We start from the raw sequence: 27,808 nt of genomic DNA on the forward strand, positions 1-27,808 counted from the left end.
TGGTGATGTGCTCACATATTATGGTAATGAGGCCCAAACAAGCTTGTGATACCAGCTTTTAACTCCCCAATGGATGAGTTGAATCTCTCCTGTGATGCTAAGGCCTTATCTGCACTAGTGGGGGCGTGTATGGTCTGTACCCCTTGCAGTGAAAAGTAGGCTGGGCCCCCATTGCGGTGTGTAGCTACACACAGCGGCGACAGGCTCTGGCGGGGGGAGGCCGTGGGAAAAGACTTAAGCAGTAGGGAGCTGTGCTGAGCCGTTCCCGGCACTGGAGGAGGTAGGGGCACACGACACTGCTAAAGATAGTAGGGTAGCTGTGAGAGGCACTGCTGGGCATGTAGAGCCACATAGACCCTAATGTTCTGCCATGTTGTCACTCGTCTGAGCAGTGCCTCGTGGGCTACACTGCCATTTCCACCTGTGCTGGGGGCATGCAGGGCATGTGCTCTAGACGCCACTGCAAATGCAGACAGAGCCTCCCTCTACTCCAGAAATCCTGGCTGCTCAATAAAAATCCCCAAATTTTTGGCCAGTGCCAACTGTTTCCTTACATCCCAATCGCATCCTGCTGACTTCTGCCACTGATCGGTGAGGAACTAAAATGTACCAACTTTACGCCTCCTTTGTTTTCTTTCAAGTACAGCCTCGTATCTTATCCCAGTCTGCACAGTGGCTGATGTCCCGTCTCCTGACTAATCCTCCCCATATGTCCTTGGAAGGCCAATTACTGCTGCTAGCCACCATGGAGTTGGGCAGACTTAGTCTATAGCTGAATATAGCCAAAGTGCACCTCTAAGCAGTATGCTCTCCTCCCATCGAAGTATTTCACTCTCCTTTTCCTGGACTCCCCTTGTTTACCAGCTCATCTTCCATGAGTAGCTGGAATCTCCTGGAAACTGCCTCTCATTCATCAGCTCTTTGCACTGCCTCCCCTTGGTTGCTGCCCTCTGTCATGCTATTCTCCTGAGCGCTGTATCCGACACGCTCCCAGCAGCTCACGCAGATGGTGAGTCCCGCTCTCGCAATCAGAACGGCATTGGCAGTGGACCGTGCAGCCACTGATTTGGAGGGCTTATCCGTTTTCCCCCTCAATACTGCTATAAAGTCTCTGCAACCCGCACTGAGGCTTCTCCCTGGCTAACACCGGCCCCAGCCATCAGAGCACTGCTCTGTTCCCATTGCCAAAGTCCCCAGCCTCAGCTAGAACCGATGACTGATCCTCTTGACAATTTGCTTCCCTTTCCAATTCCCCGAATACTTTGTGCCAGCTTTCGACCTGCCAGTCTGAATCTCTCTCCCCTCCCATAATTCATTCGCTGGCTTCCTCTTTCCTCCTCAACCTTAAATTCGCCTCCTCCCTTTAAGCTGGCAGAAGAGATGGACCTGAACCCGAACGTAGGGGAAGTTTTGGAGCCAGATCAGAGCTGTGCATCTCAGGCCTGACGCTGCTGTATCCTAGTCCTGCTTCCAAATCTGCTTTCACTCCTCTCCTGTGCTGCAAGGCCATAGCTCTGTCCAGCCCCATCATAGTGTTTCCTTTGTTGGTCTCCTGCCCACATCTTGGTGTCATTCATGCCTTTCTCTTTGCCTTCTGAGGTCGGCTAGAGTACGTCTGCACAGGCTGCGGCAGCAGCCTCTGGGTCCAGGTCGCTAAAAATAGCTGGGCAGGCAGCACATCTGCGGTCAAGGCTCTGAAGCCCACCCCCCTCCAGAGGCTTCTGAGCCTGAGCCCCAGGCCTAGCCACAGCATCTGCCTAGCTAGCTTGTGTTGGGCTCAAGGCTCGCTGCTAGGGTGGGATAGCCGTACCCGTGGGGTGCCAGGTGGCCCCTCTCCTCAAATCCTGCCTTAAAAGTCACTCCCCTGGCTTCACCTTCCACCGCATCTCCCCTCCTGCGCACTATCTGCTTCCAGTCTGACCTTTTCCAGCGCTGGGCTCCCATGCTGGCCTCAAGTCCCTTTTCCAGCGAGTAGCCAGCATGGCGCCACCATGCGCCTCTCCTGAGCTTTAATGTCAAGGGCATTTCAGTTCCTTCATGCTGATCAGTGCCTCTTGCTGCTTGAACTTGAATACTGCTGGGCTAAGCAGAACGTGTGCAATTCCCCCTGAACTGGAGTTCACTGGCTTAAAAGCCAGCCCAGACAGGAGGTTACTGTGGGAGTGTGGCTGAAAATGGAGGAGATGGTCTTCATGTTAGCCCCTTTTCAGATGTGTGGGAGCCCCTCTTTCCCTGCTGGGCTCAAGATGAGAAAATGGAACTTTTTTCTGGCTGTGTGACTACACTGATTCTTTGCCCACACTGCCTCAGGACAGCAGTCTGCTCCTCGCTCTGCAGCGGCAGTGGGGAGTTCTCTTAAAAACCAGGACAGCCCCAAGGCTGTGCTGAGTTCATTGACAGCAAGACCATGGCCCCTTCCCTCTGTGAAATTCTTAAGTCATTGGCCCTTCTCATGCTGCATCCAGCAACCCCCTTTCAGACACACCCCTACAATTGGATAAACATCTGAGTATGAGCTGTCGTTACCCTGGCTTGCAGCCAGCTCCTAACCTATTTTATTTGTAATGAAAGAAATTGTATGGGTGGAAATAAGAAGCTTGTCAGTTTCCTTGAAAATTAGGCCACAGCTGTCGGCGTGAAAGGAGAGCATCCATCTCCAAGGAGAAATCTACCAAGATCTGCTGCTGCTTAACCCTCAAATACCAATAACGACCTGTTGCCATGAAGCGGAAAAAGGAACGTGGAGCGAGGGAGGAGCTTGCATGGTGACTGCAGCACTAACTTGAGTTAAAAGGTGTACAGAGGATGATGCTTCATTGAAGCCATCCCAGTTTGCCGGGATGGTCCAAGGCATTTGAGCATTTGGAGCTGAATTGCACGAGTCAGGGGCCTTTGGGCATATTGTTCTGTGCCTAGGATTCAGCCTCAAAGGCACGTGTATCTGTTCTTCCCTCTTGAGGCTAGACGGCTGAAAAGCACAGAGTGGCATGTCTTGCTCTGTGGAATCTGCAGCCCCTCTGAATTGCAACACACGCTGAAAAATGCCTCTCCATTTTCAGTGGTAAGATTGGCACGGCTTGGCTTTCCCTAGCTGTGTGTTGAGGCCATGACACCTGCAGACCTTTCACCTTTTTCCCTTCACAGTGACCTTGTAAGAATGCCGAGGGGTTCTCAGTAACATAAAGTCTGAAATCCTGTTCCATGGGGTGGGGACAGGTGTTGCTGAGTTAAGACCCTTGGCTTGCTGTGTGAAGACGTATGGTTAAAAAGCAGGGTGAGTGACTCAAGCTTCCAACAGGGCTTGGAGGTAACAATTGTTTAGTTGTTGTTCTCTTTCAGATGAGTCTCCTGTAGAAACGCAGCATTTCCTACTGCTGCTTGCATGATCCCTGATTGCTGGTCATGATGCACTTCTGCCTTGGGTAACTTTGGTCATGGACCATTTCTAGTTTATCTAGTTTGTTTTTGGATGGTGTGGGGAGATTTGGGGCACAGCGCTCCTGGGGGGCAGGAGGCAGGCTTTGAATGCCTTTTCAATGTACTGAAATCTCAAGGCGCCTCCATGCCTGTGACTATGCAAGGCTGCTCTAGCAGATCATCAGTGCATTGGGGCTGACTGACCCCCTGTTGTATTTTAGCTCTTCTTGGTTTCCCTCCACTAATCCCAGAGAGCATCAGTGGCAGAGTTTCTTCTCCATTCCCTCTCCCTTTCCCTCTCCTTAATATGATGTGCTCACTTCCTTTTCTGGGGTGTACTTAGCTGTGGTTATTTTTCTGGTCTCATAATTATCTAGAGGTGTTGAATATCCAAAACCTTGTTTCATGGTGGTTTCTTGGGGGAGAGCTGCTGTGTGTTAGAGATGAACAAAGCTCCTCTTTGGGCATCCGTAAGGAATGGCGAACACTCAAACACAGGAAGGACTGCCCCAAGGCCTTGGGATGATGGCTCAGCAGGCTAGCCAGCTTCCAGAGAACTTTCAAGCCAACATTTGCTAGCAGCATGATGCAGCTGCATCTTTGATCCCTGGCTCTCTTAGCCAAGGGGAACGCAGCCACTTGCCTGACCTCCACTTAGCCAGTGTGCATACGCTGCTGGGAATTCTCCCGGAGGTATTGGACTGACACTGCAAGGCACATATTCAGCTAGATCTTCCATGAAGGAATACCTAATCCTGCTTTCTCAAATACTTACCAAAACAAGCTGCTGCCTCCTTCAAGCTTTGACTCTCATTGGAGCCTGGCCCCGGGCGATCAGTTTGCAAAGGCAGAAAAGCAGTGCTTTGAGCCCCAGCTCTGCCACGGGGTTCATTCCAATGCATGCAGTGGGGAGGTTCTGGGGCCACAGATGGCCTGCGGGCCAGGACTGAGACCCTTGATCTAGATGTAGAGTCATGGGGCTGTCAGAGGGGTCAGAAATGGCTACAATCCCCTCAAGCCCCAGAGCATTTAAAATGGGCCCATGAGCTGGCTCCCTGAGTGCACGTGATAAGAGTGAAGAGTGCCCCATAACTAGGAGCCACATGCTGATGCAGGCAACAGTCGAAGTGAGCGCTGGGATGCAGTAAAAGTTGTCCTATGTAGGAGGTGCCGTGTTACGAAGTTTGTGCAGTGGGGTTCCCTCTCATTTTCCCCACCCATCTGCAGAATGAAATCTGTTCTGTGCACCAACAGAGAGGTGGTATGTGACACATCACCATCACATTAGAGCACATAACAAAATTCATGTGGTGGGGCCGAGGGGTTTGAAGGGTGGAAGGGGGCTCAGGGCTGGGGCAGAAGGGGTGTGAGGGCTCCAGCTGGGAGTGTGGGCTCTGGGGTGGGGCCAGGGACGAGGGCTTTGGGGTGCAAGAGGAGGATCTGGGGCTACAGTGGGAAGAAAGGACTCCCCCACAGCAGCACCTGGACTGGGGGGGAGAGGTGCCTCTCCCAGCTGTGGCAGGTCCGGGCCGGGGCTGCATTCCAGCCGCCCCTTCCCCAGTCGAATAGCACTTGGGAGGTCTCTGGTGGGATCTGCCATGCTTTGTGGCATCCTTCATTCTGCAGCCAGCAAATGTGTCCTGGAGCATTGAACTCCCTGCCTCCACAGCGCTCCCATCTCCTAGCACTCAGTGAGCAGGGTCCTTGGACTCTGGCTCCCTTCAGCACTGCCACGAGGTGGCTAGCCTAGGTTAGCCAGTAACCACCTCTAGTAGCGCACGGTCCAAGCCATCTAGCCATGCAGTGTGCTTTGTTTTTTGCACTGACACTGCAAGTGGTGAGCTTGGGAGCAGCGCACTTTTAAGCAGACTCAGCAAGGATAAATTGCGAAATAACAAACATCCAACCAAAGCAATTTTGCAATTGCAGTCCTACTCCCCCCATCCCCTTCCCAGCATGCAGAGTATGTGTGCGCCTTTCACTTCAGCTAAACACTGCAGCTATATATAGGCTTGGAAGGATTAGATTTTTATTGGTGAACATCCATAAATGTCAGTTTCATTGTACACAAGCAAACCGATAAAAAAATATTTCCAGGGACAATGATCAAAATTTACAGATAGGCAAAGTAGGTTCTTAAGCTGCATTTTTCTTATTCCAGTTTAAGGATATTTACTTTGTGTATTTTGACGTGATGTTGACAATTTGTTTTAATGGTTATAAAGCTTTAATTTTTTGAATCTCAACATTAGCTGTCATTAAATAATTGTCTGACCCCCACCCCCTTGTAATTTCACGCAATTGTGAAAATTTAAATTGATCTAAAAAGCTGAAAAATAAACATTGATATGAGTCAAAATTCAAGAAAAATAAACACTGAGTTCTGCCAAGCCCCTCTCTCACTCTCTGCTGCAGATAGCTGTTCTCTACGAATCCCGAGCTCTGGTGTAGCACTTTTTATCAATAGATCTCAAAGCACTTAAAAAAGGTCGGTATCATTATCCCCATTTTACAGTTGGGGAAACTGAGGCCTGGGGAGCAGAGAAGGATTGTCCAAGGTCACTCAGCAGGCTAGTGGTGGAGTTGGGAATAGAACCCGTGTTTCTTGAGTCCAGGCCAGTGCTCTGTCCACTAGGCCCATACTGCCTCCTTTACAAGCTATCAAACTCAAGCAGGCGTTAGCATGATTCCTTTAAAGTGTGTATATTGCATTTCTGTAGCTCCTAAAATGTTTTACGGGTAATGTACAGCACCACTGAATTGCAGCCACGTCTAGGCTGGGCAGGGGTAAAAACTCTGGGGTAAACATACTCCTATGAAGTGCCATCCAGTATCGGCATCTAGCAGCTAAGACCTCTGTTTTTAAAGAAGATGCCCAAAAGACCGTAGATGGAATTCAGTCTCCGACATGGAAGAATTAAGAGCTAATTGGATCTATCAGGATTTGAACCTACAGTTCTTTGATGTAGGTATTTCAAATGTTACATAGTACTAGGATCTCTAATCTGTACCCCTCCGGTCTTAAACTTTAATCACTGCAAGCAAACGTAGATGTCGTGAAATCATTAACCTTTTCCTAGAGTCACTTCTCTTTAAGCAGTTGCCAAAGGGTGGTTCTGGCCAGGAAGAGGAGATAATCCTGAGGGGGGAGCACCCCAGCCCTGTCCCTATGTAAACTCAGCTCCCCAAGCCACTAGAATCTCTGTAAACTTGCTCTGAGGGGAGAGCAGCAGCCTCCTTGGTAACGATTCTCTCCTCCTCATTGTTCTCTTTCAGTCCTGGGGATCCCAGATTGTACCGAATAGACTAGCACGGCTTGTTCAGCAGCTCGTACATTAATTGTTCCTCACAAGCAGACGCTGCGTAGGAGGGTTCTCTCTTGTGCAGCGAGCCCCCCCCTCCCCCCGGCATGATCAGTTGATCCACCTCTTCCCTGAGCCGTTGGGGCACTGACTCCAGGGGCTGTGAGTAGGGCTCTTCAGTGCCTATGGGGTCTCCACACCGCATCAGGGAGTCCTGCTCCTCTCCACATCAGCCTGGCCTGGGCCCCAGTGGAAAGACTCCCACAGATTTAGCTGGGGACTGCTTCCAGGCCCATCCCTCCCTCTTCCATTTGACACTGATGGCATTAATCTCTCAGAACTGAACAGGGCCCCTGGAGAGGCAAAGCTCCTTACATGCAAGCGAGGGCTGATGTATGGGCCTGCCATTAAGGGACAGCTGGCTGGACGAAGTCCTTTCTCTAAGGATCTAAACCACCTCAGCAGCAGACAGGCAGTTGTTGCAGTTGCCGATCTTCTTCAGAAGCTTTGCAAAGCACCAGCCCTAAGATCACCACCCAATGGATGGGGAGGACAAGCCACAGCTTGCTTCTCGCCCTGCCCCAGCCTGGTCAGATGCCTACAGAACCCCCTGCTTCCAGAGGGATGCCAGGCTGGGGGAAACCTTTGTGGCCATGTGAGATCCTGAGCTGGGAGTGGCTAGCCCAGCATGGAGTCTCACTGGCCAGCTGAGCTGCCATGCAGAGCCACTGGGGAGTGCCTCTCCCCTTCCCCCAAATCAGGGAGAGACGAGAGGGTCAGAGCCTGACCACTGTCCTGGGGTGGGTGGGTGTGGGTGTGTGTGTGTGTGCCTGGAGAGACTCAGCTGGTTTCCTTTCCTTTCTGCTCTATATTAGGAAATGCAGCTTCCTCTAAACCATCAGATTGTCACTGTTCCAGCTGTGAATATTGCCCCGGGTGCACCTCTGACCAGCATGGTTTGTTCTCTTTCAGGCAGGGGGTGGGTGGGGGAGGAAGTGTGTTTCTGCTGTCAGTGGCAGCTGGCTCGCATCTGGCCCAGCAGCAGTAGTCCCTTTGGAAGTCATCCCAAACAGGGCGCTGGTGAGGCTCATCCAACAGCTCTGTGATAAATGGCCATTTCTGCCTGGACGCTGGCCACATGCTGGGGCATGTCGGTTCCTGGGCCTCAGGGAAAGAAGGTGCTGTGGGTGCTGCAGGGGCAGGAGCTTCACTACAGGCCCCAGTTCTCTGATGGCGAGTGGGTTATGGATAGTGAGCGTGTGGAAATATTCTAGAGAGGAAAGTCAATCTTCTCTTCCTGAGCTCAACTACCTACCTCTAAACTAGGGCTCCAGAGGAGACACTCATCGTTTCCCTTGATCATCTGCCTTTGATCGAACGCTTTTATTCTTAGTTAACCTGACACTGCAAAGCGTGAGGTGTAAGCTGTTAGAAGCCCAAGGGCTTAAATATCAAGTCATCAAAATGCTGTCCAAGAGCTGCATTAAAGAACAGAGGCACTGCCACGGTCCTGGATTTGATCACTGTCTGGCATCTAGTTTGATTTCCGTCCATTCTGGGAGGTCCACAATTACTTCCTGCTCCTGGGGCCCACCGGTGCCTCCTTAGCAAGGGGCCATTCATCCTGAGCACATTGCTCCTTTTGAGTGGGTCACACTGTTAACCTTCCCATGCCCCAATGGGGGTAGCACCCCTCTTCTGGATACTGTGCGATGGGAGCTAGTGGTTCTTGTCCTGCCCTCTCGCTGGGTCCTTCCTGGGGCAGGTCCTGTCCTTGCCTCTCTTCCTGCTGCCCATTTGCCCCCTGTCCGTTCTTGCTCACTGTCTAATTCTTCTGTTTATCTGCCTGTATGTAAGGGGGTAACAGTGCAGCGACATCAGTGGATCTGGCCCTCTGGAACCTGAGCATGCTCTGCTCAGCATGTGGCACCCAGCTTGGACTAGGCATCTCTACTTATTTGGGCAAGTGTGTAATGGGAGGCTCTCTTTAAAATGCAGATCGGTGCATGTTCTCCAAGAGGGGGTGGGGAATAGAGAGCTCTTCCCCTCCCCCAAACGAGACCCCATTCTCTCTTCCTGGAACTTCAAACATGCACCTAGAAATCTACTGTATTGAGCACTATGAATTTTTAAAGCGGGAGCTGAAAGGGTTGCCATGGTTTCCTTTGCCCTAAGGGCTGCGCTTCTGAGGATTGATTGGAAATAAATAAAATTTTAAAATGGAGAATTACAATTTTGCTACTTTAGTGGGGTGGGAAAAATCCTCTCTCCAGCTTCAGAGCTCTCTTGACTTCTGACTTCCTCTCTCTCTCCTCCCCATGGTGTCCTGGTTTTATCCTTGCTCACAAAGCTGCTTCCTCTTCAAATTCCTAAAGGACCACAGCTGGTGATCAAGGCATGGATGCAGTGCATCCTGGAGGCTGGCTGCAGAGACGGAGTCGCTTGTCCATATGTCACATGGTTGCGCTGCTTGGGTGCGAAGCAACAGGTGGGTGCCTTGGCGAGACTAATGCAGTGTGGGCTTCATACCATTAGAATAGCCACAACCCATCTTGCATGGGCCAGTTAGGAGGAAATGGTGCAGGAGTCTGCCCCTTTCTCTGCTGCTGTGCAGAGCTGGTGGGAAGGGTGGTGAAAGGCTGCTGGAGGCGAGGTGGGGAGGCCACAGGAAGGAATTTGCAAAGCGAGGTCCAGCCAAATGGAATTAGTGCAGGAAGCACAGGGTGGGGAGGAAGCAGGGAGGGGAGCAGCCCTTCTTGAGGTGTGGCATGAAGAACCCAGCTATGGAGACTGCTGTAGATATGCTGTGGGATAAGACAGCGGGGATCTGCTCTGAGAACAGGCTGACTGTGCTCGGGTCACAGCTGCCAGCTGTTACAGAAAGTGCGGAGGGTGGTTATTGAGAACAGAAAAGTGGAGGTTGGATGGTGGAGCAAGAATGGCAGCAACAAACACTGGGTTCTTACTGTGCTGGAGTGCATGGGCCAAAGTGCCGTGTGTAAACGGGGAGCCGTGCAGTTCAGCAGCTCAAACCCGGTTCTGCGTCCTGGGCTTAACTCTGCTATTTGTAACCTTGGACAAGATGCTGCTGCTTCGAGTGCTTGCTCGTGTCCATTCTATTGTGGGGGTACGTGCTTGCCACATGCACGGGAAGTTTTTCCCTCGGTATCCATAGGGGACCAGCTCTGGCGCCCTCCACAGTGGCACATGTATGCCGTGGTATAAGAGGCGCTGCCAGCTCCCTCCCTCCCTCAGTTGCTTCTTACCGTCCGTGTTGGTGCTGGAATATCTCCTTGCTTTGGCAAGCTTACTCCTCTCAACTGTGCCTCGGCGTGAACTTTTTGTATATAGTTAAAAACTTCGATAGTTCCCTTAGTGTAAATGTTAGTAATAGCTTTAGTCCCGAACCGGACTTAGCCTCAGCACAGGGCATGCCCCAGTCCCCAGCTTCAAACCTTGTGACTGTGGCAAGAGAACCATGCCAGACAGTGATCCCCAAAGAAGCTGTCTGAAGTGCTCAGGGGAAACCCACATTAGCGACAAGGGTCGCATCTGTAAGAGCTTTACACCAAAAGGGAGCAGGACATTCGTCTCCGAGCACACTTATGGAGTTGGCCCTCACTCTGGCCTCAGATGTGCCAATCCCCACCACCAGTCCTGGCGGAAAAGCAAAGAAAGGCCAGAAGGTGATATACACATCACCTTCATATTGGTGAGTGTAACAAAATTCCTGTGGTGGGACCCAGGGGTTCGGAGTGTAGGAGAGGGCTCAGGGCTGGGGTGTGGGGAGGTGCGGGCTCTGGGGTGGGGCCAGGGATGAGGGGATTGGGGCTCAGGGCTAGGGCAGAGGATTGTGTGCAGGGAATGTGCAGGCCGCGGGAGGGGCTCCTCTCCTCGTCTGCCTGCGTGGCCCTTAAGAGCCAGCTGCGTGGCTGCACAGCTTACAGGGAATGTAGCCATCACCCTTGTACAGGTCCTCAGCGGAGATCCGCAGCCAGAGCTGATGGGATTGGGTTAGACAGGTGACCTTGGCACCATCCTGGTCCCCAGACAAGTCTCCTCCTCCTCAGGCTCTGACAGCAAGGAGGAGACCCTGCCCGCAAGCCAGGGCCACCCATCGGGGACATTGGCATTCCCCACTGGGACATCAGTAGCAGCATGGCCCCAAGGTTTCACGGAGTCACCGGGCGATGCTCTGGAACTGCTCCCCACCAAGCCAGTCAGGACTTTGGGGAGCCTCCTCTCCCTTGGACCAGACTTGTTCAGGGCAAGAAGCTCACACGGCTTCACCTCCTGGGTCTCTCCTTGGGGCATTCAGCATCCTCTGCCCCTCCGTGCGCTTCCCACAGCGAGCCCCCCCAGGCAGGATCCTGGGGAAGCCAGAGGGTCCTGCACCCCCACTTTGCAGTCAGACGTGACTCTCAGCCAGCCAGTAACACAGAGGTTTATTCGATGACAGGAACAGGGTCTAAAACAGAGCTTGTAGATACAGCAAACCGGACCGCTCGGCCAGGTCCATTCTGGGGGGCAGTGAGCCAGACCCCCAGGTCTGCACTTCACTTCTCGTCCCCAGCCAGCTCCAGACTAACAGCCCCCTCCAGCCCCTCCTCCTCTGCTCAGTTCCTTTCCCGGGCCAGGAGGTCACCTGATCTCTTTGTCTCCAACACCTTCAGTTGGCACCTTTGCAGGGGAGGGGCCCAGGCCATCAGTTGCTAGGAGACAGAGTGCCAGGCATCTAGGTGCACTGGCCCTTGCTCTGCCAGATACTTAAGAACTGCCATGGGGACACTGAGGCACCAACACAATATTCAGAGAAAACATTAAGAACATTCCCAGTTCGTCACACAGGGACAGTGGCCAGCCCCTGGTAACTCTGGACCCCTGGGGATTTCCCCATTCGTCACAGTGGCATAGGAAAGCCTTGGTGGCATCCGACAGATGATCAGCGACAGTCTCCCACCTGCCCCCTGACTTGGACGCAGAGTCAGAGCAGGTTCCCTAGGGCCATCCAGCCTCAGCTCCCATAGCAGAAGTGGCAGAGTTGGCAGACCCACCTGTACCTGCCTCCGCCGCCTCCTCTTCGCCTGATGAGGTGGTAGTGGGCCCCTCTCACTTGATTCCCCAGGACAATGCCAGGGCCCACTGGGAGCTCCTGAAGAGGGTTGCCTCAAACCTGAGGCTGGAAGCCGAGGACCTGGCAGAGCTCTCGGACTCTGATGTACTGAGTGCGGCAGCCCCCTCCAGGGCGGCACTGCTGGTGCACGAGGGAGTGGTGAAAATCACTAATCATCTCCAAGTGGGCTGGAAGAAAATGGTACCTCCCCACGAAGGAGTATGAGCATCTTTATACCCACCCTGCGCCAAGCTCACTGGTTGTGTCGGTAGCCAATGAACCTGATAGACAGGACCAGCTAGGATCGACGCCCAAGAACACATAGGCTTGATCTCTTGTGGTAGATAAATTTATTCTGCGTCCAGCCTCCAGCTGAGAGTGGCCAACCATCAGGTGTTGCTTGGCCGTTATGATTTTAATACATGGCAGTCCATGGCCAAGTTCTCAGTTTGCTGCCAGAGGAACCCAGGAAGGAATTCCTGGCTAGCTATCCTAGATGAGGGAAGGGTGGTGGCCAGGGCAGCCCTCCAAGCAGGCTCAGATGTGGCAGAGCTTCGTGGCCCGGACCATGGCTTCGGCCATTTCGATGAGGCGGGTGTCCTGGTTGCAGTCATCAGGCCTTTCCACGGAGGTTCAACAATTCATCCAGGACCTCCTGTTCAATGGCCTGGTGCTGTTTTCTGAGCAGACAGTAAATTGCATGGCCTGAAAGACTCGGGCTACTTTGCACTCCCTGGGCCTGTACATGCTGGGGCCAGCAAGGAAGCGATTTAAGCTGCTGCAGACCCACAGTTCAGGAGCCAACCTCGGTTGAAGCCCTTCTGCAAGGAGGTCAAGGGGTATAAGCGCCGGCAAGGCCATCAGCCAACATCCTCTGCTCACTCGAGCTCCACCTGTATCCAACCTGATAGTAAACAGGTATTTGAGGGGTGCGCTCAAGGGCAACCTTTCAGACTGTCCTGGATCCTGCTCCCCTGTTGTTTTCCAACCGCCTGCCCCCCTTTCTCCCTGCCTGGGCCACTACAACATCGAACCGGGGAGTCCTCAGCACAGTAGCAAGGGGGTATATTCTCCTGTTTATTTCTATCCCCACCTCCGTCCCTCTTCAGGGATCCTTCTCACGAGTATCTGCTCTCTAAGGAGGTACAAGGGCTTCTGCAGGTGGGAGGAAGTTCCACTGCATTTAAGAGGGAAAGGGTTTTACTCCTGCCATTTTTTTAATCCCAAAGGCCAAGGGGGGCCTACGCCCCATCCTTGACCTTTGGAACCTCAATAAGTATCTCAAGAAGTTATGTTCTGCATGGTCTCCCTGGCCTCCATCATTCCTTCCCTGGATCCAGGATACTAGTACGTTGGCCTCAATCTGAAAGACACTCACTTTCACACATCAATATTCCATTATCACAGATAGTTCCTATGTTTCATAGTTGAGACCACCCACTACCAATTTGTGGTCCTCCCCGTTGCCCTAGCAACAGCTCCAAGAATGTTTATAAAATGCATGTCGGTGGTGGCAGCCTACGTCAGGGTATCTGGATTTACCTGTACCTTGACGACTGGCTCATTGAGGGCCACTCCAGGTCCAGTGCAACATCGAGATGCTGGAAGCCACTTGTCGAGCTGTTGGTCTGCTGATAAACAAAAATCAACGTTAAACTCTATCCGTGGGACCAGGATTATCGGAGCAGTACTCGACTCTGCCTGAGCCAGAGCATTTCTGCCAGAGGCCAGGTTCAGGGCAATGTCAGATCTCATTGCCAGCTTTACCACTCACCATGGCCCAGGTCTGTCTCAGATTATTGGGTCACATGGCAGCATGTTGTCCGCCAAGCAAGACTCAGGCTGCGCTCCCTCCAAACATGGCTGTTGTCGGTCTACTCCCCGGCCAGACATCTCCTAGACAAGGTGGTCACGATCCCTCTGAGGGTCCTTACCTCTCTGCAATGGTGGACCCAACCTGATGTTGGTGTTGGAAGGAGTGGCATTCACGAGTCCACAAACCATGGTCTCCCTGATTTCCGATGCATCTGACCTCGGTTGGGGAGCACATCTTGGTACACTGTGGACTCCAGGGTCATGGTCTTAAGAGGAGCTTGCGTTGCATATAAACGTCAGGGAGCTCAGGGTCATCTGTCTAGCCTGGGATGTCTTCCTTCCACAGCTGTCCAGTCGGGTAGTGCAAGTGTTGACTGACAACACAACCTCCATGTTCTATGTCAGCAGGCAAGGGGGAGCGCGTTCGTTGGCTGTATGCCAGGAGGCCCTCCGCCTGTGGGACTTCTGCATTCAGCACATGATCCACCTGGAGGCCTCCCCAGCGTCTAGAACACGCTGACAGATCGCCTCCGCAGGTCCTTCTCTCACCATGAGTGGTCACTCCACTTGGAGGTCATCCGAATGCTCTTCCAGAAGTGGGCGCTCCCTGCCTGGACCTGTTCACCACCAGACAGAACAGAAAGTGTCATCAGTTCTGTTCTCTCCAAGGCCTCGGCAGAGGCTCCCTTTCTGATACCTTTCTCCCGTCATGGTCAGGGGACCTGATGCACACCTTCCTGCCGATTCTGCTTATCAGCAAAGTCCTCTCATAGACTTTAAAAAGGTCAGAAGGGACCATTATGATCATCTAGTCTGACCCTTCTGCACAATGCAGGCCACAGAATCTCACCCATCCACTTCAATAACAACCCCCTAACCTATGTCTGAGTTATTGAAGTCCTCAAATTGTGGTTTGAAGACCTCAAGCTGCAGAGAATCCTCCAGCAAGTGACCCCTGCCCCATGCTGCAGAGAAGGCGAAAAACCTCCAGGGCCTCTGCCAATCTGCCCTGAAGGAAAATTCCTTCCCAACCCCAAATATGGCGATCAGTTAAACCCTGAGCATTTGGGCAAGGCTCACCAGCCAGCACCCAGGAAAGAATTCTCTGTAGTAAATCAGATCCCACCCAATCTAACATCCCATCACAGACCACTGGGCATACTTACCTGCTGATAATCAAAGATTAATTGCCAAAATTAGGCTATTCCATCATACCATCCCTTCATAAACTTATCAAGTTTAGTCTTAAAGCCAGATATGTCTTTTGCCCCCACTCCTCCCCTGGGAAGTAAAATCAAGGGGGACAAGGTGTGAGTCATTATGATCACCCCGGCATGGCCTCGCCAGCATTGGTTCGGCACGCTCTCAGACCTGGCCGTGGCAGCCCTGTGGCCACTTCCCAGCCCCCCAGACGTACTCTCGCAGGATCATGGTCGGCTCCTGTACCCGAACCTCATCTCTCTCCACCTCACAACTTTGAGTGCTGTGTGGCTGAACCTGGAGGAACAGGCCTGCTCTAGGCATGCACAGCAGGTTCTCATGGAGAGCAGAAAGCCCTCACAGCGACTTACCTGGCAAAGTGGAACCGCTTCTCCTGCTGGGCATCGGAGTTTAACATCTCTCTGACCCAGTGGGCTCTGCAGTCCATCCTGGATTACCTGCTTCACTTCAAGCACCAGGGCCTCACCATCTCTTTAGTCAAGGTGCACCTGGCAGCCATATCAGCCTTCCATCCTCGCATGCAGGGTAAATAGATATTCTCTCATGAGATGTTGATCAGGTTCCTGAAGGGCCTTTCCTCCAATCCGGGACCTGGTCCCTCAATGGGACCTCACCCTAGTCCTCTCCTAGCTCACAGGCCCCTTCTTTGAGCCCATGGCTTCTTGCTTCCTTGCCATCTGTTGTGGACGGTTGCATTCTTTGTAGCATTTACCTCCGAAATTAAAGCCGTCACTTTGGAGCCTCCATGCACAGCATTCTACAAAGACAAGGTCCAGCTGTGGCCCCATCTGGCTTTCCTGCCTAAGGTGGTGTCGCACTTCCATGTCAACCAAGACATCTTCCTCCTGGTGCTGTGGCAAGCCTCACTCAACCAATGAGGAGAAGTGGCTGCACACTCTGGATGTCCAATGCACCAAGCCCTTCCGTGGGTCGACCTAGCTCTTCATCGTGACAGCAGACAGAATGAAGGGCCTTCCAGTGTCCTCTCAGAGGATTTTGAATTGGATCATTACCTCCATCCGTACTTGTTATGAGTTGGTGCAGGCTGCGCCCCACCGACAATGAAGTCTCACTCAAAGAGGGCTGCCTTCCTAGTGCACATCCCTATCCAGGACATCTGCAGGGCCGCGATATGGTCCTCGGTACACACGTTCACAGCGTACTACACCATCACCCAGCAAGCCAGAGATGACGTTGGATTGGCAGAGCTGTGTTGCAGTTGACACGTCCATGAACTCCTACCAGCCTCCAGTGGTACTGCTTGGTAGTCACCTACAATGGAATGAACATGAGCAAGCACTCAAAGAAGAAAAGACAGTTACCTTTTTCCGTAACAGGAGTGCTTTGGGATGTGTTGCTCATGTCCATTCCATGACCCGCCCTCCTTCCCCGCTGTCGGAGTTTCCAGCAAGAATGAACTGAGGGTGGGGGGAGTCGGCGGCACTCCTTATTCCGTGGCATACGTGCGCCACTCCAGAGGGCGCTGGAGCCAGTCCCCTACGGATACCACTGACGGAAAAACTTCTGCAACAGTGCATGTGGCGAGTGCAAACACCTACAATGGAATGGACACAAGCACCACCTCTCAAAGAACACCAGTTATGGAAAGGTAACCGTCTTTTCACCTTTGTGCCTTATTTAGCCCATCTAGAACATGTTCAGGAGGGTGAGCGTCACCTACAAAGTGCGTTTCATTGGTCAGTCTTGGGGAATTATTACATCCTGATCCTACTGTTCTCTGTTTCAGTTGTTTAAAGAGGGAGCAGAAATAATGGTGTCTGCACCATTGCCTATGTGTGTATCCCGCACAATAGACCAAATTCCTAGAGAGCTAACTGTAAAGAGTCACTTGATTTATTTAGCAAGTGGCTACGGCAGGGGAATTTGCTGCCAGTGTGATGATATTTTATTGTTGTTGCTGTCTATTAGTCGTGGTGTATTAGCAATAAAATGCAGAAGCGACTCTTACTTAAAAGTGAAAATCGCCTTTATTAAATAATGCAAAGGAATGTTAGTAGGTGTGGGGGCAGCCATTCCTATCCACAGTACTTGGCGAGGTCAGCAGATTCCACTCCATCACCAGGAGGAGGCATTTCTGCCTTCAGCTGAAATGGACGTAGTGTGTCTCTAAATCCCAGTTCCCATCCAACAGCTATGCGCTGATAACAGGGCTTGCCCATGTGTCTCAGAAAGCTCATCACCGTGCACATGCTGGATCTGCCAGGGAGAGCTGATTTTTCGAGTGAGAGAGAGGCATAAATTCCCTCTGGGCCAGGGAAAGGGGCAGATTTTAATGTTAAAATGGTGTGAATTTGGATTACTGAGACCAAATCCAGCGCAGACGTGCCGTGCAGGAAGAGAAGAGTAGTGGGGAGGCAGCAGTTTTGGGGATTGTTTTGGATCCCATTTGCCATCGGCCACGTGTTCTGTTCTCTTCCTGTCTTGCAAATGTACAAAAGTTTTCTAAGCCGTCTCCTTCTGTGGGAACTGGTCCTGTGACTTGGGAGCTGCCACCTAGACCCTCCAGTCTTCCCAAGGCCTCGCCAGAGTTACCGGACAGCCATTGTGGCAGTTTTGCGCAGTTAAACACATCTCCTCAGGCATGGTCCTTTGACCAGCCATGGGGGAGGCCTGGGACGGAGCAGTGAAAGGGGGGAGTGGGAGGCAAAGGGAGCCCTGACCACTCGCAGTAGCAGTATTTAGATTAACCCCATTTCCGAGAGAGACCTTCACAGAGCTGCAGCAGCCAAGGCAGCTGGGAGGAAACGCAGGTTCTGGCCTTACCTGGAGGTGTCTCTGTCTGTCTCGGTGGAGAGCTAGGAGAGATCCCAACAAGCTACCCTACGGGAATCCCTGCACGAAACCCACCGCCCTTCGAAGGGGCCAGGCCGGCCTGAAGGAGCTGTAGCTGTGTGTCGGCCTGGCTTGTGGTGTGGGGGAGGCGGATTCTTGGTTGTGCAGCTGCTCAGCAGTGGAATAAAGCACAATGCATAAAGGTGCACGGAGTCTTCCCCTTGCACACAGTCCCCCATGGCCCCCGGGCTTAACGGCTAGGCCTTGCCCCATTGCCGCGGGCTAAGCCTGCTTGCCAGGGCTGGCCATGCGTGTGCAATCCCATTCCCTCCGGTGTTAAGGAACTCACCAGCTGGGTGCTGTATTTAATGGCAACACAGTGTCGAACTATCTCTCTACTCACTCCATCTCCAAGTGCAGCTTCCTGGCCCTGACCCTCTTGTCTTCTCGTCCCTTTTCCTTTCTGATAGAGCTTTTCCTGAACTGTCATCAGCCTGTGTTCTGTCCCCCATGTCCACCACACTGTTCTCCTTCCCCTGCGCTGAATTCTCTGCTCTTCCCAGGCATCTCTAACCTCTGTTCTGTCTCTGCCTCCCACCACCTGCCCATGCCTCAGACTTCCCGAGACCCGACTGTGCCATGTAAACCCCAGCTCACCTGGGCACTGGTGGAGAATGTTTTACTGGGCTTGACTGGCAGGCAGTTGGGGGGAACTCAGAGCTGTGGGGTTTGCTGTCTTGGCCAAAATGTTTGGGATTTTTAAAAGGAGAAGCCTAATGTTAGGCTCCTCAATCCATACTAGTGCAACTCCCCCCGCTGCCACGGAGAGCAGTGAGAGATGGGGTACTGTGAAATTCTGGCCTGACTCTGGATTGAGGAGCCTTAGGGTACGTCTACACTACCCACCAGATCGGCAGGTAGCGATCAATCTGTTGGGGATTGATTTATCCCGTGTAGTGTAGACGCAATAAATCAATCCCGATCGCTCTCCCATCAACTGCTGAACTCCAGCTTGGCGAGAGGCGGAAGCAAAGTCAACGGGTGAGCGGCAGCTGTCGATCCTGCACCATGAGGACACAAAGTCAGTGATTCTAAGTCGATCTAAGATATGTCGACTTCAGCTTCACTAGTCTCGTAGCTGAAGTTGCGCTCTTAGATCGATATTTCTCCTCCCCCATCCCACCCAGTTTTGACCAGGCCTTAGATTAAGGAAAATGAAGCTGTTCCTGGTTCTGAATCACCGTCCTGTGGTCATAGTATATCTGAGTGTTACACTGGAGCAGAGACATCAGTCAGGCTGCACTCCCATAAACCTCTGGGATAAGTTGTCTGTGCTGCACTGTTAACCTGGGTTAGCCTCGCTCATGTGCAAACAGCTGTTACTGTGCCCAGCACAGCCAGATGTTTTGTAAGGAGGGAGCCCGAGAGGCATGCATGTGATGGGGTCCCCTGGGGTTGCCAATTTTGGTTAGACGTATTCCTGGAGTTTTCATCACATGATGTCTTTAATAAAAGATTAATCTTTAATGCCTGGAGACTCCAGGGCAATCCTGGATGGTTGGCAACCCTAGTCCCCTCCCCCCATCCACACACATTGCTGTGACCTCTCTCCCCCCACTGGAGAAACTGGGACTGGCTTGGACCTATTTCCCCACCCCTCCCACCTCTTTTCCCCCACACCTCCCACAGGAAATGAGTCTGGCGAGGACCTGTCCCTGTTCCCTCTCCCCCCTCCCCCCCGTCTTTCGCCAAGGGGAGCCAGTGCCCTTGCTGTGCCCTCGCTGTGTCTGGGGCCATATCCCAGGGCTGAGGCACTCATGGTTCTTTCCCAGTCAGTCCCTGGGGGGGATTGTGGGAAGGTGCCTTAGAGCCTATCAGCTCTTGAGTGATTTAGCCTGCGTCCTCACTGCAAAGTGGATGGGTTCCAGCCCAAGTTGAAGCGGAGCCTGGGTTTAACCACACCCCAGGCAGGTCAGCTAGCCCAGGCTTTGAAGAGACTCCAAATCTGTGTCGACCTAGGGGGGTTAGGCTAAAGCCCAGCTAAGAGCCTGGGGTAACTGCCGTGGAGAGGTGCCCGGAGATGCACCACTCTGCTGTGAGTTCCCCAGAACGGTCTGCAGGAGGATCTGTGTGCAAACCCCAGCCTCGGTAGTGCTCCTCCCCCACGCCGGGAACGCCCAGTCTAATGGCCATGGCTCGCCGATGTAGCGGGGAGTCCCGAGGAAGGACGTTGAATGTGAGTTTCAGATTTGACTCATAGGTGCTTCCGTCAGAGGAGGATCAGGTGAGAGCACCAAGAGAAGAGAATGTTCTGAGCTGCCGGTCCTGCAGGGGCAGTGCATCACCCAAGTAGAACAGCTGTTGCAGTTAGATAGTTTAATTAGCCCCAAACAGACGTTTCCCCTAACCTCTCCCCGCTCCGCTCCCTCTGTCTGCCCCCACTCCCCTGCACAGCTCACTTTCAGTCCAGCTCCCACTAGAGGAGATGACTTCTGTGCTGGCAGCATCTGCTGAACCATGGCTCTGTCTCGCTTGGTGGTGTGGGCGTGCACCTCGCTGCTAGCAGGGGCTACGCTGTGAGGGAGGAGGGGGTGGCATGGACTTGAGAGGCGCATGTCAGGGAATGCGAGACAGGAGCCTTACAAAGAGGGAAGGAGGGTACATTGCACACAGCAGCCGCAGCGCTGGCCCTTCTGATTGGTTCCGCCTGATAGCCAGCTGCTGCATTGTTATCTGTCTTGGCCGGCTGCCAGCATGTTTGCCTTGTAAAATCGTAACCACTGCAGCTGCTTTTCTCCCTGCTGCGCAGCAGTTCCAGCATCCTCGCAGGGATGGGCCGGGGGAGGGGAGAAGAAACCATTTGCCCTCTCGAGCGCCGGGTCCAGAACAGCAGCGGGGAGCTGGACAATGTCAGTCAGCACAAACAACTTACCTGCTGGGCTCCAAACTTCCTGGCCACTGCTCTGTGCTCTCCTGGGGCCCCTTACTCCTGCCAATGCGGCACTTGGCTCTTCGGCTGCTCCCCTGGACTCGGGGCTGCTGGGCCACTGCCTGCAGCAGGGGGCTTCAGGCTAGCCTGGAGATGTGCTCCCTTGGAGCAGTGTCCCTACACTTGCTTCCTTGTCAGGCCGCGAAGCCTAGAGTCAACCCTGTGTGCTGTTCTTTCAACCAGTCCTGCCCCACACCTGCCCCCCTGCTGGAGCGGTTTCCTGCATCCTATTGAATTCCACCTGCCACCTCCAACACAGACAATCCCCCATCCCCTAATTACTGGGCAGTGTTGGGGTGGCATTTCCAGGTGGGTTCTGCTTGCAAAGCGAAGGAGAACAACCCTCCGGTGAGCGACTCTCAGCCCCTCCCGCCCCCCTGGGAACTAATTCATGGTAATCAACCAACAGCTGGCTGGGAGGACACCCACCCTTTCCCTGTGCCCTGGGCTCTGCAGGTGGCCGCAGAATCCTCTGTGCTGGAGGGAGCTCCCGTCTGGGTTCCAGGGCCGCTTTGTGAGAGGGGAGAAGTAGGTGTCCTACTGTGAGCTGCCCTTCCCATGGAGGGCTGGCTGCCCTGTTCAGCCCTGGCCTGCCATGCGAGCTGCACCTCAGCATGTGCCCCCACGCTCCTCAGACACATCCATGCAAAAGGTGCTGAGCTCACAGCAGGCAGGTGCTTGCACCATTACTCAGCCAGAAGGGCTAGTGCCACCCCCTCTTCCTTGCTCTGCATAAAAGGAGGAATAACCCTTTTAATGGAAGGAGTTAATTTGTAATGACCTAAAGCCTGCCTTTCGCTGCTGCTGTTGCGTGCCTATGAGCTCTGCATAGCGCACGCAGCTGCTCCGTAACGGGGATGCAGCATGAGGAGCCTTTTACAGGCTGGCCCCACACTGGAAATGGAGCAATTTTCCTCTTCCCCTCTCTCCCAAGAATCCAGTGTGAGGCTGGCTGGCCCTTCTCCGTGAGGAGAGACCTTCCCCATTGCAGTCTCCAGTGGGAGTTCTCGAGCTCCAAGTTTGTCCCCTGTATGCGGCAAGGTCCCCTTCCCCTCCATGCAGGCCGTTTCATTGAGCTCTACCTGCTGCTTGTCTGGCCTTCTCCTCGCTACCATCGATTGGTACAACAGTTCCAAGCGAACACTCCCTTTCCCCGTGTTCCCGGGACCAACCCTCTACAACTCAGCAGGAGTTGCAGTGTGTTGCTGACACATCCGCTCAGCCAAGTATTGGCATGATGGGGTGGCGAGCATTGTGTCACCACGTTCAGGGAGCTGAGTTGTGAGGCACAGAGCATGTATCTGGAATTTCCAGTTTCCTAGGCTCAAATGCAGTCTTTGTCAGCAGTGGATTGTAGCTCTGCACTTGAAGAACAGAGGCCTGTTTGTATTGCTGTGGGAAGGATTCTGGTTGGTTTTGACAGTAGTGATCTCCCAGTGCCGGAGAAGTAGGATGAGGCTTGTGCTGACCCCAAGGGCAAGAATACCTCAGGGGGGCTGTCTGTGATTCACGGAGAGCGTTGTCACTCCAGGAAAGGGATAAGAGGCTGCAGGGAAATGAGACAGACCTTCAATCCTCTCATCAAAGGGCCTGCAGTTTCTCATTTCAACGCAGGTGAATCAATCAGTGCGGAACAAAGGGGGTTGATCTGCAGCCAGAGAATTTTAATAAAGGATTGAAATAAAACCTGTTCAGGCCCATTTTGCTCCTGCCAGCACTTGTTTTTTCTTGTGACGTTGGTAGAACGCACATGCAGACTGAATCTTCCCTGGGAATAGGCATGATGGAGACTAGCGCACATATGCATAGCCAGGAATCTCTGAGAGCGGCTCTGCTGGGTTGCTTGTTGATCTGGTGTATGGTAAGCGCTGCAGCATTGATGTTTGGCTGACTAAAGCTTAGTGTAAAATCCAGGCCCATTGACAGAAATTCCAGGGGCTGGGGCCATCTCTGGGGGATAGGGCCTGGGGCAGAAGAGACGAACCTGTCACTTCCGGTACTGCCCGCACTGGCCAATCACGCCAGCCTGCAGGGCATGCCTAGGAGCCCTGCAGCCCGTCTGACCAATTTAAAAGGGCCCGGACCCCTGGGCAGTTGCCCTCTTTACCCTCCCCCAGGCGGACCTGGTAACATCTACCAGCTTGGCCAGAGAGAGGAGACGCTCCGCTGATGTCACTAATTTGGGTTCTGTAGACAGTGGGCACAGCTGTATAAGTCACATATCCCTGGAGAACTGGGACTAGAACCTTGGACCTTTTGAGTCCAGGCCTCAACTACTTCAGCTAAAGGAGAGCTGTGCTAGCTCGTGCCTGGCTGCAGAAATCATGTGAGTTGTGCCTCGTGATGGTCTGAAGCCACACTGGGACTCTGGCAGTACAGAGAGCGAGCAGGCGATTCCGTGAGATTCTAGCAAGAATCTTCCCAGTGATGGAGAGGAGGACAATGCCTCGATAGTTGCCACAGTCAGCCCTGTCTCCATTTTTGAAAATGGTGATGGTATTAGCGCTATGTAAGTCAGCGGGGATTTCTTCGGTGCGCCAGATTTTGAGGCACAGCGAGTGAAGCTTCAGAGGGGTAGCCATGTTAGTCTGAATCTGTAAAAGCAGCAGAGAGTCCTGTGGCACCTTATAGACTAGCAGACGTATTGGAGCATGAGCTTCCGTGGGTGAATACCCACTTGAAGGATCATGCTCCAATACGTCTGTTAGTCTATAAGGTGCCACAGGACATTCTGCTGCAAGTGAAGCTTGTTAGTCAGTTTTTCTCCCCACACTTTCAGTATTTCGGCTGATATGCCCTCAGGACCTGGTGCTTTATTGTGCTTCATTTGTTTAATTGCTTTGCAGACAGCCTCAAGTGTTGGTGAGTTGGTGAGAGTTTCCCAGATTGGGTGCTGAGGGATGGAGTCAGTGGTGTCGTCAGTCACAATTGATTCTTGATTTAGAAGCTTTTGGTAGTGTTCCTTCCAGTGTTCTTTGATGGATTCATTACCTTTAAGAAGGGCATTACCATCTTTGGAGCTCAGAGGTGTGAGGCCACATGAGCTTGGTCTGTACAAGACCTTTGACTCACCAAAAAAGCTTCACATATCATGTCTGTCAGCAAATAATGGATTTCTTTTGCTTTGTCCTCTCATCATTTGTTTTTGATTTCTCAGATCCTCCTTTGAACTTCAGCTTTGAACTTGATGGAAAGAGCTCTGCTTCTGACTGGATAGTGGTTGGTTTTTGCTTTTCTCTTCTGATCCAAAAGGGCTGTAATCTCAATGTTGTTGTTGTCTAATGAGTCCTGATGTCAGCAGGTAGCGAGGCCAGTGAATTCCTCACAGGCCTCATGGATGGTCTGTTTTAGGGCTTCCCAGTCATCTTCGACACTTGTGTTGTCATTTCCTGGTATTCATATGGCCAGTTTTTCACTGAGAAGTGTTTGGAAGTTCTCTTGGTGCACTGAGGATTGAAGTCTTTGGATGTTGTATTGCTGTCTGTGTGATTTGGATATTGTATTGCTCTCTGTATGATTTGGATGCTTTCTATGTTTTGATGCAATCCTGATGGACATGACTGACCTCACCGGGCAGAAGTCAGTCCAGCAATGGTCAGCTTCTCTCATGACATGAGTGATTTGGACATCTTAGATCCTGTGTTCTTACAACGGCGTAGTCTAGCAGGTACCACTGTTTTGAGTTTCTTCTGAAACTCAACTAAGCAAGGAAGCAATGGACAGCCCAGCCAAAAAGCAACACATAAAGTGAAATTGGCAGCAAACTTTTCACTTGCACCTGTAACCAAGCTTTAAATTTTCTTCTAGTGGGAAAGACAGATACTGTTGGAGTCTGCACAAAAGTATAGCTATTTGGTAGCCCTTATGTATTTTAATGAGAAGGCCTAGAAGTCACTTACTTTGTATTTAGATGTATTCTGTGAAGATTTTGTACTTGTTGCTTTGTCTGTAGATTGTGTTTGTGATCACAAGGTCTTGCTCTGCACATTTTCTGAATAGAAGGATGACACTGGAATTTGGTCTCGCGTACTCCTTCCTTCCCAACGGTGCTACTTCATATGTTAGAATCTTGGCCAGCTCCTGCATTAAAGTCCCCTAAGAGGATTATCTTACCTGCTTTTGGAGTGGATGACATTTTATCAAGGTCCATGTAGAAGGATTCTTTCTGTTCTTCAGCATCAAGAGTTGGTGCATATACACCCATGATAGTGGCCAATGACTTATTGATCAGTTGAATGCCGAGGGTCATAAAATGCTCGTTGATGCTGACAGGGAGCTCAGTCAGGCGGCTGACTGGAAGGTTTTGATTGCAAAACCAACACCATGTATTCGCCTGTCGCTTGCTGGTTTTCCTTTCCAGAAGAAAGTATAACCGCTGCCCTCTTCCCGCAAGTGACCTTCATTTGCATATCTTGTTTCGCAGAGAGCAGCGATGTCAATGTTGTACCTCGAGAGTTCTTGGGCGACAATTGCTGGTCTGCGTTTGGGTCTTTCACTTTTTATTTCGTCTAGCAGGGTACAAGTTGCAAGAAACATTTTTGGTTTTCGACCGCATTGGGCGTGATCCCTCTGGACGGGGTTCTCCAGTCGGATATGGTGGGGCAGCCTATGTTTGGGACACATTTTCTAGCTCCTTCCCCATATGGGATGAGCAGAGGGGTTCCTAAAAAGGCCTGCTCAGTCATGACCGCTGCAGCCGAAAATGTCCCGCTCCCAGTCCAGGGGCACATGACAACCATCTGTGGTCACTGCCTGCGTGTGGGTCTGTGATTAAGGACTCCTGGTGATCTCTTCACCTATCCTCGTCGCTACTCGCCCATTGCCGCAGGACTTCTATGGGTAGGGGTGGGGGAGAAGTTTATCCTGTGAAAGAAACCTGTGTGTGAGTAGTTTAATGTAGGGGGAACTAATGCTCACCAGCAGCCACACACACCTTGGCAGACGAGGCACCTGTGTCTGGTGGCAAGAAGGTCCAAGACGACGGGGAGTTTCTTCTCTGTTGCAGCCGTTGAGAGGTGATCCTGCTTCATCCACTTGTTCTTCCGTCGAGGTCTTGTACTGGGTCGTGTTGTGCTTGGCTGCACTTTGTCTGGTACTTCGCCTTCAACCTTACCACCATGGGTGACCCTGCCAGGAGCACAGGACTCCAGCCGGCATCACTCTTAAGGTCTTGAGTATACGCAAGCTGCTCCACCATGTGACGGTGGCAGCCCAAGGACAAGGAGACCCAGTGCTAGCTCTACCAGTGACACAGGGTACGTGCACTGGCAATGGGGCCCTGTGCACAGGGATGCCCCTCACTTACTTTGGTTCACATTACAATTTCTTTTAATGCTTGTATTGGGCAGTCCTGCCTCTTGCCAGCCACGAGGCATCGCCTCCAGGCATTCTGCTGCAACCCGTCCCTGGCCAGCCTCTGGCTGTCACGGCAGGCCCCAGCCGGCAATTTCACATCAGCTCGCCTTGTGCTGCTTCTCTCGAGCATCACAGCCCTTCTCTGCCCCTGCCTCGGAACAAGAACAGGTTTGCTGAACAGGCTTTCAAGGCAACAAGTTCCTTCCTCTAGGAGCAGCCTCTGCCCTACAAAGCTGCAAGATGATAAGCAGCTGTAGCTGTACAGCCAAACCTGCTAAATAGATTTACTTCCTCAAACCTTGTCGTAAAGGCTCCTGGACTTGAAATCTAGTCACTTCCGCCCCCAAAACAGTTCAGCTGCTCCACCTGCTCCTCAGTGGCTGACACATTTTCTTGTATTTTTTTACGGCTTTTCTCTCCGCCATTGCTGGATGAAAGACCCAGGCAGACGGAAGGAGTAACTGACACTCAGTCAATGCAGAGCACTGTACAATCCACAAGCAACTAAACCGCTTATAACAAAGGAGAGAGAACAGAACTGCTGGATCTTGGTGCTGCTTGTCACAACGGTACATTTGAAATCACATCTGGGTTTGGTTTTTTGAAGTTGATGCTCCTTTCGAAAAAGAGTGGCTTCCTCTTCACGAACAGCTTCAACCCAAAAAGACCTTCTAAGGCTCATCAGTGGTTATTTAGTGCCTAGTACAGTTCTAAAATGTGCCAGTCCCTAAGGAGCCCATCAGCAAGGCTCAGTCCCAACCTGAAGAGCTGCAGCCTTAAGGGTACATGTGCAATGCAGCCAGGCGTGTGAATGGCAGCTCCTGGAAAAGGGCCTGCGCTAGCTGTAGTCTAGCTAGCTTGCTAAGATTAGGAGTGAGGATGCAGTACAAGCCCCCCTGTTCCCCTTGCATATGTACTTGCTTGTGCAGCCTGCTCCAAAGCCAGCGCTGCTGTAGCCTCTTTCTGTTTTTAGCAAGCTAAGCAGAATACAGCTACGCGAGATGCCCCTCACAGCCCCAGCTGCAGTGTCGACGCACCTGAAGGGTCTTGCAAACACTACCAAGCCTTTGTAGTCAGTGCATCTAGTCATGGTGGTGGGATCGACACCTGGTAATCAGTGTTAGCAGAATCTGGGCCCTGACTGCAGGGAGGGGAGGGATTAGGGTGTCTGCTGGAATTTACTCCTAGACCCTCACCTTGCCAACAAGTGCAGCTGCTTCTGCTAGTGCTATGGATCCTGTATGGCATGATCCTGCAGTGTCCTACTTCCGCTCTCTGTCCCTCAGCACTTTGGGATCTGCGTGACATAGAGACTTCCATCCATCTTCCTGCGTGACGTGCCACCACCAGGGAGATGCACCCGGCTCCCGTTTCTGTGGCACCGCTCCTGCTCCCAGGCAGTTTGGGGGCAAGGGGAGGTGGCTGGAAGACCCCCACCTCTCTCACTCCGGGTGTGTGATTGTGCCATTGAACTCTTGAATTCTCAGACAAGTCCCTGAATGGATTCCAATGTTGATGGAAAGCAAGAAGCAGAGAGTATCAGCTAGAACCAGCTGTAGTGCAGACAGAATCAGCACGATCTCCTCCCACCCCCAGCTCTGCCGCCTGGATCAAAATCCTTCTCTGTAACCTTCCTACTTGACTTGGGCGTCTACACTCCCAAGGCAGCTCTCTGCACTGCTCTCCAGGTAGGGAGAGACCGACCAGATTACAGCCTCCAACTCATTTCCCCTCGAAGACTAAAGTGCAGGAACTTAACCCAGTCTGCAGAGATGCAGAGCCTGGTGTGCCACCTCACCGCTA

At 52.3% G+C, this 27,808-nt stretch overlaps 1 protein-coding gene across 5 annotated transcripts in view; it reads left to right on the top strand.

Moving 5' to 3' along the window:
- Positions 1 to 27,808, top strand: part of VAC14 (VAC14 component of PIKFYVE complex) — a 201,905-nt gene that overhangs the window by 135,014 nt on the left and 39,083 nt on the right. The window contains exon 15 of one of the 5 annotated variants that reach the window (XR_004002857.1): positions 9,095 to 9,207. The exons of the other annotated variants lie outside the window; for them this stretch is intronic. The gene's annotated coding sequence lies outside the window, so the exon portion shown is untranslated. The remainder of the gene's footprint in view (positions 1 to 9,094; positions 9,208 to 27,808) is intronic. 5 annotated transcript variants of the gene reach the window in all.

This window comes from Gopherus evgoodei, chromosome 12, assembly GCF_007399415.2.
Source record: "Gopherus evgoodei ecotype Sinaloan lineage chromosome 12, rGopEvg1_v1.p, whole genome shotgun sequence".
Taxonomy (NCBI): domain Eukaryota; kingdom Metazoa; phylum Chordata; order Testudines; family Testudinidae; genus Gopherus; species Gopherus evgoodei.